We start from the raw sequence: 13,960 nt of genomic DNA, 5'->3' as shown, positions 1-13,960 counted from the left end.
GTTGGGATCCTGCCCGTCATTTACGACACCGGTGCGAGGAGCTGTGAAGCGCCGGATGTTCTCCTCCCTGTTCCGCATGTTCAAGAATGCCCTCCGCCGTTCCGTCCTTTGGTTCCCATGGAGGAACTGAAATCCAACTTCCCACCTTCTTCAATTAATTACAACTTTGTCAGCTCAAAATATTGCTCGTGTGTGTGTTTACATGTATGTTTAATTAATTACTCTCTCCGACTAGTTAACAGCTTGTCTGTGATTCATGTAACCTTGTAATACTGCGAGTGATGTTAATTTAGTAACTGCGTGAAATTCATGTTCCGAACGTCGTGTTACTGCGAAATTAATAACGGAATTGGAGTGGGGGGCAACTGTTTTTGGAGTCGGAAATAGAAGCAGAGCAGAGGCAGGCACCTCTGGAAAACTGCTCAGTTGCTGTTCCCAAAACCCCAAACAAACGGAAAATTTTAATTTGGACAGGATATGGCTGGGTCTGAGATAATTTTATGACAATTATAAAATATTTACCGTGGTTGATGTACATCTTAAAAGTGCTGATCATAAGTGTATTTATACTTTTATCTAATTTGATTGGACTGAAGTTGGATAGAATAAGAATTTTTAAAAATAAATGCACTCAACGCACGCGTCCTCACACTAAAAACTGCTGAGCCACTTTTACTTCCGACAATCAAGTTTCTCTGTTTGTGTCAGGTATAGTATATGATTCATAAGGTTGAGGACAGTTGGCGGCAGTATTTGGAGGCGCCCGCTGTGCGTCTCCCACAAAATGACTACTATCTTCCTTATTAATTATGCCCAGACTCAGCATCCGTACATCAAAACACCAATAAAGCCAAGCAACAACAACAACTCCAAGTCTGACAAAATTCAACCACAACAAACAAGATGAGAGCCTAAGAATTGAAAAGAACAGTTGTGCTTCAGTGAATCCCAGCAGTATCGATCCCTCTGCAGTCAGAAACCAAATCCAACGGAGAGTTTGTGATTCATTTTCCATCTAAACCTTGTTATGATACACACTTGTTGTTTGTGCTGTGATTTGAGGTGGTGGAATTTGCTTATCACCAAGGTAGGGGCAGCTGATGACTAATTTTTGGATAATTTGACAAAAACAAATACACGATACCCTGGTATATCATTTTTTGTCTACATGACTACACTACCACTTTCAGTAATTATTATTAGTTTTTTTTTTCTTTTTTATTTTTAAATTTACTATCACATGCTAAATGGATGGTAAAAGTTGGAAATAACACTGATACCCTATATAGAATGTTGTCAAGCTCTGCTCAGCTTGAAGCACTATTATTCATTGTTATTTGTCAAATTCTGCCCTGTTGGATAGCTTGTTCATAAAAATTCCATGCCCTATATAAAATAATTAATTAAGTTTTTAATACTTAACAAAAGAGTTATCCAATTAAAGGTTTAAAATTAAAAAATAGAGGGAATAATTAAAGGAGGGAATTTATATATAATTCATTTGGCACTTGGATATGTGCACGTGTATGTCATATGAAATAATATAATATTTTATTTTATTTTAAAAATTATGCTTTGTAATTATTTTAATTTCTTGTAAAAAGTGTAAATTTTACTGAAATAAGATGAATTTTTGGAAATATAAAACAAACTTAAAGCTGCGCCTTTAAAAGTTGTTTTCCAAAAACATCTAATCAGAAAAAGGTGTTTCTATTGAAAGGTTGCAACTTTGGATTGAAAAGATGCAAATTGGAATGGCTGCATATTTTCTTAAAAGTTACTTAAGTGTCAAAATATACACTTTATATTCATCAGTTCTTTATTTGATATTTTAGTTTTTCGAGTTGTATTTGAAATTGCTGTTCGGCAAGCCTTGGTTGGTTTTATCGTATTCTAAAAGTGAGTTTGCTTAACCCGACATCAACGATATAGTGGGGGCAAATTTCAGTTTAAGAAGAATGAAATCAACCTTCAAAACCTCTTAAATATTCATATTTTCTTAACATCAACTTTTGATTCGTATATCCATATTTTCATACCCCTATGGTTCTACCTTTAACACAATCCATTCATTTTTTCAGGAATCGAGTTTTAGGTTTCGGTTGATAATTTGACAGAAACAAATGCAGCCAAAATGAAAGATAATAAATACTAAAAGAAATGGAGCTGGGATCTCCATTTGCACAAACAAGAATAAACGGCGGAATATAGAGGACACCAATTATGATAGGCTAATATTTTCCACGTTTGCGGCTTTCTTCATTTATCCTTTACCAACACTTTTCCTATCTCATATTACCTCAATATTGATTTGTATTTTGAACACATATTTTATTTTACATGAATATATCAAATGTGTAAAAATTTAATTGATTGGAATTCACAATTAATCAAGATCGTCCGCAATCATGTCGATTGGAGTCAGATCTAAACTAATTTTGCCCCTTTCCTATGAAAATGTGTTGGGATTAATTATTTAAATAATATTAAAAAAATAAATTATATAAATATTATTTACTTAAAATATATAATATAAATATGTCGAGTCATGGATGTTAAAAAAAATTTTCAAAAAAAAAAAATAGCGTCGGGGACTCGTGGACTCAATATGTGACTTCATGTCGTGGACATGAGTTCACAATTGTGAATTGAATTTTACATTTCTTTTTTATTTTTTTAATTTTATTTTTATTAAATTAATTATATTTAATTAATTTTTAAAATTATATTAATAAATTAAATAAATATAATAATGTATATTTTTTATACAGTTTTAAAAAAAATACAATAAACTATACTAATAAGTTTGCGACAGTGTTGGAACCCTTCACTTGAAACCCGAGGCCAAATTCAAAATTTAGGAAAAAATGCAAGTAATTCCTGTGATTTATATATGTATAAATTATTATCTTACAAAAAAACTAGCTATTTATTTTTTAAAATACAATAATTTATAAAGCAATTTATTTTATATTTTATCATATAATAGGTGTACCACACTTACTTTATAATTGATTTGTTCTAATTAAATCTAATTTAAGTAAAAAAATTCCGTTTTAAATTGACATTATGAGCAAGTCAAGTGCATAGTTGGATTCTCGGCAAGACCGACCAATCACTTTTGAAAATTGCTTTTAGTGGGCAAAATCCATTCTACGTTCTTGTGTTACGCAAAAATACCAATTTAATTCCTTATGTTTAAATATAAATAATTTATCTCTCTATATTTTAATAAAATGAACAAAATACCCCTCTTATGCAAGTAGTGTGATACACGCACCCATTTTTCTTTTTTCTTTTAAAAAAATATATTTTTTTGTCTTATTTTTTATAATTTGTTGGATCTTATTGAATATAAATCAATGGTTCATATTACATCTGTAATAATCCCCGCTTCATATAAAATTTTATTCAAAATTAACGATTGATATCTTGTCTTTAAAAATCAATGGTCCAGAATTAATTTACAAATATAATTTATATACAAAATTAATGCTCCCCTCCCCTTTCCCTCTGCCCCTTCAAACTTTTCTGTCCATTTTTAATTTTTTATTAATATTATATGTATATATTGTATATATAAATATGGACCGTTGATTAAATAAAAAAAGATCTATGCCATTGATTTGTTTATCAAATCTTCACTATTCATATATATATACATATATATAAATACAACGGTTCAAATTAGGGGTATAAATATCAGTTTATAGGTAAAATTTAACCAAGATCACACAGAGGACACGTGTTGCATCTCTAGCGTGAACGGATACTTTGCTTCTTTTCTAAGACACAAAAAAAAAACTAACTTATTTATTTAATACAAATGATAGAATTGCTATTTTCGTATCATACAGAAAGTAGAATGCATTTTGTCCTGATTTTAATCCAATAAATCAGTACGTTGGTGTCACATACTTGAACCAAATCTATGTATAATTATAGAATGTTCTAAACGTAAGTTTAGCCTTTTGTCTTTTTTTTTTTTTTTTTGGCCTTTTGTCACGTTTGGAAAATTTTCTATTGTTTTTTTTTTTTGGGGGGGGGGGGGGGCGGGTCTTTTTCTTGTTTGAGAGCACATTTCTAGTGGGTCTACTTAGAATTAATTGTCGGGCAGAATCGCCGCTGGAGTGGACTCACCTTTACCGTACGAGTTTTAGCCACTGTTTCCTAAGATCTTTCAAATGTCCAAGTTACCCTCATGTCGGCGGAAGGTTTGGGGGGATGTTGGGGTCCATGGTGGAGGGGGTGGTGGGGTGGACTTCATGCGAATGTGAAGTTTCCAAGAATTTGCGATTAGGTGGTGAGACCCGCATCCTATATGAACCATTCGCTCATCCCTCTCTTAGTATCACACTAAAACTCGCCTTTCTCTCTCTACCAACAAGAACAACTCAATGGCCCAACCCAACAACACCTTGCATTCTACTAACTTCCTCAACCAGCAGATGCTGCCGTTTTCAGACAACATTCGAAAATCAGCGTATCCGTCCTTCCGGACTCCCGTCCGAGGAGCCATTAAGCGTCAAATTTTCAGCTCTATCTTCCGCATAATAAAGAATGCTTTTGTCTATTGTGCCCGTTGTCTCCTGCGGAGCTGATGAAATGCTTGCCTAAAATTTGTGATCTCGACGGTCCGTTTACTGCTCAGCAGCTACTTCCCGTGTTTGTTTGTTTACTTTGTTTTGTCGTAACAGCTCGTTTTTGTTTCAGGCATGTAACGCGTTAATTTGTATTTTTTCACATTGTCTCTGCTACGTACTAAAGATATGAATGAGTAATTTCTGTCTAATCTTGAGAACAGCATAACTTGCATGTTTTGCGATGCATGTGACCTCTTAACGTTTTGTTTCGTATACAACGTTGTCCGCCGCTAAGGATGTAAATGAATCAATATTTCTTTTTTACCTTAGAAATGTGCCCAGAAACCAATGGACATGTTTTTCAAGGATATTTCCTAGTACCCTACCCGCCCCTGTTTACAAAATCGCGCCAGAGCCAGACTGTGCCGGACCTTCCGGCCAGTTAAACGACGAATCTATACTGTCGAATAAAGCGGCCGGACCCGAAACACGGATGTCCGCGGTTCCATGCTTCAACCAGGTTTCTTGCGTTCAATTCGTGTTGAAGGTGGGTTTCATGGTGAAGATCGATATTACAGACGTTGATGAGAGTGATGTTCTTGTTTCCCTCCGTTTGCTCATCACTCCATCACAACGGAAGACACTGATGAGTTTCAGAACGAGAGAGACACTGTTCAATCGTAGCGAAAGCCAATAAGAGAGTTCAGTTGCAAGAAAGGAGGTCAAAAAAAAGAAAAAGAAAAAAAGAAGGGTGAATAGATTTGTAGGGGTATATTCAGAAGGGAAAATTATTTTGATCGAATTAAATTAATCACATAACAAGTTTATTATATTTGTTATGTGATTGATCACTTTTGCTGAATCGTACACCAATCACACGAAATATATATTATATTTGCTATATGATTAATTCAAATTTAGCTAAATCCAGACTAGAATTTTCCATACAGAAGTGATCTTCCTTAAAAAATATAATTGTAATTTGTAGCTTGTACCTTGTTTTGATTTTTTTTTTTTTTTTACATTTGATTTGGCCATAGATTTTTAAACATAGGAGAAACCCTTATACAATTCAAGCACATTTCTGCTTTTTGTTTTTTTTTTATAAGTAAATTCAAGCAAAGTTCACTATCTTAATTTTTATGGAAATGGAAGAGGTTGTCCTGTCCAACTAGTAAGCAAATTGACAAATAAGTAACAGATACGATAAATAGTAGTATATAATCAGTTTTTAATAGCATGCAAGTAATTGAATTAATAATTTTATCTGTAATGTGATAATTAAGACTAAGGAACCCACAATACTTACACAATAAGTCGGCCACATTGTGATTTTATTAGGGTTAAATGCAATTATTTACTCAACCGTGATACATGAAATGAATAAAAAATTATTTGTTAAAATAATAATTAACATATTATGTTATGTGTTTTAAAAAAATAAAATAAATTACCCCTTTTATCAACTTTTTAGATAGGAGAACTTTTTATTTCATTTTTTAGAACACAGACAGTATTATACTATTTTTTTTTACTTGAGTTTTTTGCTATTTTACTATATCATAGGCAATAAAAGATATTTTTATCGATTTTACTATGATAATATGCCAAAAAGGATATATTGGGTATAATAAAATTTACCCAATTACATTTCTATCATTTCACTACAATCATATTTGTTTGTTTGCACATCCTCTACGCAAACATTTTCAATGTCTATGGCTTTTCTTTTTTATTCAGGTCGCATGTTGTTAGCTATCTGCGTTCTCGAAATGGTAGAAAATCTGAGAAAAGAGGGTAGATCGTTAGGCTTATTGGGTGATTAACAACCAAGACTTTCTCATTCTTAAATAAGTGAAGTTTTTGAGATAGAGCATGCAATTAAGATGCGAACTCAAAGCGATCTAAAGTGGGTTACGAGTATAGTAAATGTCTTACCACAAATGAACTAAACATACGATATTTATAGTGTCTGAGTGGGTCCACTTGCATGCTTGAAAGGTCCACTCGTTCCCTGCCACGTGTCATCATCTTAGTCCAGTGATGTCATATAGATCAACGGTCCACAGACACATATCTTCAGGGTCGGGTTTCGAACCCAGGATAGGACCCGCAGCCCGACCCGATAGCCTCAATAGACAAGTTTTTTGGGTTAGATCGTAGATCTGAATCGTGACTCGAGACCCGACCCAATATGCTGATTCGCAAATCTTGAGACACTCCAGTACTAAAAGGTTATTTTGAGGATATTTTTATTATTTTTCAGGACAATTCTCTTAATCCCCCCTCACCTTTCTTCTATAATTTATCCTTTTCAACATAATGAACCTAAATTCTCTCTTATGGGTCGGCGCATTGCGCTTTATGTTCCTTTCAAATGCAATCAAATTGCGCTCCTCCTTTCCCAGCAATTTTCCTATATGACGTGGATAGTGGAGACACTATGTTACTTCAGTCTTGATATTTTTTTCTATTAAGAAAAATATAAATAGATATTTCACTTTATATAAATATATCAAATATATATATATATAGACAAAATCAATTGATGGGGTCCATGGATTAAAAACAATCAAGATCCATACCACAATCACATTGATTGGGATAGAAAAATCACGAAATTATTGTTGCGATCTTTAGGATAATAAAACGTAAGTTTGAAATCAATATAATACATCGATAATGTTGCAAGTGCCCGCAATAGAAACATCCCAATAATTAAGTTACCCATAATCTAAAATCCAATAGTTAGAACAAATTTATAGATCTAAATAATCATAAGCATACTGGAATTTTTTTGTTGGGGAATATCTATAGGTACCACATTAAATAGTGCTTCATATACGGTACCACTTGAATATGTTGCCACGTGCCCAACTAATTTTAAGGGCTATATCCAACCTAATTTTGACCCATTATAAAAATGTGTGCTACTTATTTATTATAATATTATAAAAAAAAAGTTGCAACTTATCCTAAAATGGGTATAGTTAGTTGCTAAGAGGAGTCGTTAATACTCCTCACTTTTTTTATTTTCTTAAATTTTTTTTAAAAATATGTCTAGGTCGTTAGTAGCACTTACGACTTGAGCACATTTTTTTTTGTTAATCTATATTAATGTTATACTTAATAATAGTAATAATGATGGGTATAATAACCCAAAAACGATTAGTCTAAGAAGAGACAGTAACCCCAAAAAAGAAGCCTGCCTCTTCAAAGGCCAGCCAAAGAGAAAGGCTCACTAGGCTCACCCTTCTCAACAAATTATTTAATTTATATTATATATAAATAATTTAAAATTTTAAAAATATATTATTATTATATATTAAAAAAAAAAAAAAAAGCTAACCCACCCCCTGGCTCCCCCACACCATCTTGTTGCCGGTGCCGCAGATAATTAAAATCCTCATATTTCTGTAAATTCTTTACCAAATTGAGTGAGGGCGGTCTCGTTAGAATCGTCTTGAAGAGACGAGTCTGATGGTGGTGGTTTGAGATCGAGATTCGACCGGACGGAGACGAATTTATGGCAAACATGTTCGGCCTTCATGGCTTCAGCCCACTCCCTCTGATTGACAAAAATTCAAATTGAAGGTATGAAAATATTCGTCTTGAAAAGAGAATTCTAGTGGTACCATTGACCGTTGGAAATTTGTCCGGACAACGCCGAAAACTTATAAACAAGTTTTCAACAAAAAAGGGACGAAATAGCAGTTTTTCTTTTTTCTTTTTAAATTTTTAATTAATTTTAATTATATTAATTAAATATATTTTAGTTATTTAAGAATATTAAATAATTATAATAATTAAATATTTTGGCTAATTAATCATAATTATAATAATGATTATTGTAATTAAATATATATTTTAATTAGTTAAAAATAATTTTAGATTTAATAACTAACAATTATAAAATTATTTGAATTTAAATATAATTTAATTTAATATTTAATATTAAATATATTAAATATAATTTAATATTACAATTTAAATTTAATATGACAAAATTTAATGTTTATTTTTTAGAGTGAGAAATGACAAAAAGAAGACATAAAATAAGTGAAAAAAACCCTTTGTATGTTATATAGATTCATAAAGGGGTATTTTAATCCAAAATGTCAATAAATATGAACCTAAACCGCAGAAAATAACTACCGAACGCAGTAGACGCATGTCTCCTCCATTTCTCGTTAGTTGCTAACATAATGGTGTTTTTTTGCTGATTAAAAAAAATAGGAGAGGGTTTTTAGTCTATTATAAAAATAGGGGTGTTTTTTGCATAATTTTTAAAACATAGGGGATTTTATGCATTTTTTTTTTTTTTTTTTTTGAGAAGCAAATTTCTAGGTCCGTTGGCGTGGATCACCTTACCTGTACTTCTCAGCTTGTAGTCTTTTCTCTTTCTAAGATCTTTTAAAATTTATATTCGTAATTTCTAAGATACCGACCATTCAGCTTGTAGTCTTTTCTCTTTCTAAGATCTTTTAAAATTTATATTCGTAATTTCTAAGATACCGACCAGCTGTTTAAGTCATTTCGAAATTTTCATAAACAATTAAATTCCCAATTAATGCGGGGGATAAGAAGTGAAATTAGATGCATATGTTTTGTTGGGTAGTAGAGTCCATGGAAAGGTGAAGCTTCCAAGAACTTGTATGATTACGTAGGAGCAAGTCAAAAAGATTGAAAAATAAAACCATCCAATTTATGTTAAACAATAGCCACGCAACTTACGTCTGAGGGTGTTCCATTTGTTGGTGTTCACAGAAGTGGTGAGCGTGACCACCTGTATAAAGAGTTGGGTTTCATATTCCAAGGAATAAGCATTCGCTCATCCCTCTCTTAGTATCACACTAAAACTTGCCTTTCTCACTCTACAAACAAGAACAACTCAATGGCCCAACCCAACAACACCTTGCATTCTACTAACTTCCTCAACCAGCAGATGCTGCCGTTTTCAGACAACATTCGAAAATCGGCGTATCCGTACTTCCGGACTCCCGTCCGAGGAGCCATCAAGCGTCAAATTTTCAGCTCTCTCTTCCGCGTAATAAAGAATGCTTTTGTCTATTGTGCCCGTTGTCTCCTGCGGAGCTGATGAAATGCATGCCTAAAATTTGTGATCTCGACGGTCCGTTTACTGCTCGGTAGCTACTTCCCGTGTTTGTTTGTTTACTTTATTTTGTCGTAACAGCTCGTTTTTGTTTCACGCATGAATTTGTATTTTTTCACATTGTCTCTGCTACGTACTAAAGATATGAATGAGTAATTTCTGTCTAATCTTGGGAACAGCGTAACTTGCATGTTTTGGGATACATTAATGTTTTGTTTCGTATACAAAGTTGTCCGCCGCTAAGGATGTAAATGAATCAATATTTCTTTTTAATCATAGAAATGTGCCCAGAAAAAGCAATTGATATGTTTTTTCAAGGATATTTCCTAGTACCCTGCCCGCCCTGTTTACAAAATCGCGCCAGAGCCAGACTGTGCCGGACCTTCCGGTCAGTTAAACTACGAATCTATATATGGCCACAACTGTCTAATAAACACGGATGTCCGCGGTTCCATGCTTCAACTAGGTTTCTTGCATTCATTTCGTAGTGTTAAAGGTGGGTTTCATGGTGAAGATCGATCTTACAGACGTTGAAGGGAGTGTTCTTGTTTCCCTCCGTTTGCTCATGACTCCATCACCACGGAAGACACTGATGAGTTTCAGAAGGAGACCCCTTGAGCTTGATGCATCATGCATGCACCTTTTAATATCACAAAGAATTTCTTTTATTAGGTCTATGTAAGGGTGGGAGAGATCTTTATGGCCTGGACCCCCCACCATGATTCTGCAATTCCTTGGTTGGACTTGGGGTACATTCAAATTTTATTCTGGATTATTCAAATTCGACTCCACTTACCATTAAATTAATTTGTTGAGTGAGTGTGCTCTGCACAGCCAAATGCTCACCGTGTGGGCAGATTCTATGATGTTTAATTATGCGCATATTGTGTTGTCTTGTCTCAACAATTGATAAGGAAATACATAGAAATTTGGGAAATGTTGGCTAATAGGGGCATTCGGTGCCAATTTATATGCATCGTATGTATAATTGGGTGATATGCCACAATACCAAATCAAGACTGATATGTTGATGGGCACTTTTATAAAGGGATAATCCATTTTACATCTATTAGAAGTTGAGATGAAATTTGGATTGAACCATTTATTAAGTCATTTTTAATTATTGATCAATTAATTAGATTGATTTCATTCGAAAGTGGGTACCACTTTAATAGAAATTTCTTGCCCACATGTATTGCCCTTGCTTTTTGGATATGAGTTTGGGTCGTGGCTGCCTCAGTTTTTCCATAGTGGGGCCCTCAAAATATTAAATTTATCAACATAGTTAGCAGAAATTAGTAAGATTCATTTTTCATTTCACTCCTTTCTCTCCCATTTCCACATTTTTAACTTTGATTATTCTTCAAAACCAAAAAGAAAAAAAAGAACTGTAATTCAATTGATTCAAGATTATTTCTAACTCAATTAATTAAAATCCTATTTACAGATCTTTTCGTTGACTCATAATTAAGGTTATAAGATGATATTGATTGTAGAATGTAATAATGTGAAATTCAATTACGTATGACCCATGCATAATGATGTGGTTGAGATTCTTTTATTAAGGGATAAAATCGAGAATTTTTTACCTCGGCACAATTGCACACCAGGTGAATTTAGATTTCCGAAAGGGGTGCTGATTTCAAGAAATGGTTCTCATTCAATGAATAGTAATTTGCCTTAAAAAAATTAATATTTTGGTATTTATAGTAGTATTGGGAGTTATATGGTGTGGTGGATTGCATTTGCTTAATGTGTGTCTTATACATATCAAATTAGTCTTTTACCGTTACAATTTAATATATTTTTTACTAATATACATCACATTAGTGGGGGGCTGTATGACATCCAATAGCCTCATCTCGATTTTCCATCTCCAACTATAAAAATATTTAGATAGGTCGGATCATTCATTATTTTAGAGAAAATAATTTGATTTTTAAATTTTATTATAAAAAAGAATTTTACTTACTGACTTTAGTGAATAAATAATTATAATTTAAAAACATTAAATGTAAATGTCTGAATATAAGGAAGTGCAGGACAAAAGTAGTCAGAGGGAATGTTGGGAAATGATATCATGAGAAAGGAGATGTTATTCTTGTCTCCTACTGGACACACTCTTGACCATTGACATCGAACAGCAACGCCTCCGATCTTTGACTTACACACAAAATAATAAACAAAATTATCTAAATCAAAATGTCCGGATCAGCCCATAGAGCAAAGGGCTTAAGCACTCGACTTAGCAATTCTTGCAATGCTACAAATCTTGCACTTGGGCCTTCTCAGTGAATCTTTTATCCTACTCTTATTGATGTCACACCAATAAATAATTAATATCTGCTATTTTTCTACTTAAAAAAAATTATAATTAAAAATGGTGAGAAGAAATAGATTAAAATTATCCAGATAAATCTATATAATTTATGCAATCGACTATAGGTCAAGAGGTGTAAATATTATCATCCGAATAATTGATGATCAAGAGTATAATACCCTTTATAGTTGTGGTTCTTCTATATCATAGTAACAAGGGAAATATGATTGAAAGAAGAAATGTGTAGTTGAGAGAGTTTCTCCATCCCTATAACTTTTTAGGGTGAGAAATAATACAAAAATGCACTCTGAGAAAGAGTGCCATTGCTCTAAATTCAACCTAAAATAACTATCTTTGAAGAGGCAAACAACTTCACAACCTTAAAAGAAACGTGCTTTCTCATGAAATAGATTACAGCGATACGATTGTTCACTCAAATATTAAGTATGTTATATGGGATCATGTTAGGGATAGTAATGAGTTCGAGTCTAACCCACTCTTATTTGTTATTGGGTCTACTTCTTTTAATACATGTCGATTTATTCATATTTTACTTGGATCAAATTTAAGGTAAGAGAAAAATCTATAATAAGTAGCCGATATATTGATATACTTTAGACTACTTGAGTCAGGTTTGAATCAGTACTCACAATCACATACAATACAAGTACCCAACTTTCATTCAACTTTCTTATTAATAGTAAATTTAATGAATTTTGATTGATCGAGGGGTTTATTTATTAGACAAAAATAAATAATCACCCAGGCTCTTAAATCATGTATAACTTATTATAATTGAAGAGCGCTTCTTTGGTGTCTAAATTTTTTTTGGTCTATCATTTTTTAATTTTCAAATTATATCAGCTGTTTTCGCCCCATTTCTCAACCTCCAATTCCCTCTACCTCTCAACCTCTTCCTTCAGTTACACAAAAACGTATATCTCAAATGACTTTCTTCACTGTTTCTGTTTGCTGCGTATTTCTTCACACATCTCATACTACATTTAAGATTCAATTTAGGTCATAACTTCATAGTAAATTCAGAAAACTAATATTCTACTTCTGAAAACGAGACCAACGAAATAAAAACACACATGAATGAGTAGCACCAAGAGGAAGGAATGAAAACCAGTGATTTCCTTCGAATTAAGAATTTTATAGATTTTGTATTCATTCACTGCAACAAAATAGTTTGATAGCAACGACAAAAAATTAGTATCGAGATAATTAGTAAGTAAAATTTTCGTTGCTAAATCACATTATTTAATACCAGAATTTACTTGCTAAAAAATTTAGCAACGAATTGTTTACAATACATATTAAATAATGCAGATTAGCAACGAAAATTTTTTACTTACTAATTATTCGACGCTAGTTTTAGTATCAAATTTTTTCGTAACTATTGAGCTATTTTCTTGTAGCGATTACTCAGAACATGTATGTTGACTGAAGTAATTAAAATGGATTTAATCTCCATGTTTGAACATCAAGTGTCTCTCAACACTAGAAAAAAAAATGACTATTAACTACATTTTAATAGCTATGGACTAAAAACTGTGGTAAATATTTTTTATTGACCATGGTTAAATAAAATCAATTTAAAAATATAGGTTTTTATCAAGAAAAAATTATTTGTCATGACTAAGAGCCATGGTAGAAATATTTGTCATGACTTTTAACTATGACAAATGTTATAACCACCATTACGGATATTACGATCAACAACTGTTGTATGAAAATTATTAATAACTATTTGTTAGGTTATTTTATTATTAATTGCCATGGTTAAAATTGCCTTTTTTGCAGGGTAAGCACATATAAATTACTCAATTATCTCAGTGGCTTTGAATAATTCTAACTGGAGTAGCTTGATATATAGACCAATCAGCATCAAAGTCAGGAATAGTCAAATACAGTACGAGGTTAATGTATTGCGTTCGCACC

Source organism: Sesamum indicum, linkage group LG5 (genome assembly GCF_026168435.1).
Source record: "Sesamum indicum cultivar Baizhima isolate 11 linkage group LG5, ASM2616843v1, whole genome shotgun sequence".
In the NCBI taxonomy this organism is placed as follows: Eukaryota; Viridiplantae; Streptophyta; class Magnoliopsida; order Lamiales; family Pedaliaceae; genus Sesamum; species Sesamum indicum.
Note: the sequence above shows the minus strand (reverse complement) of the source record.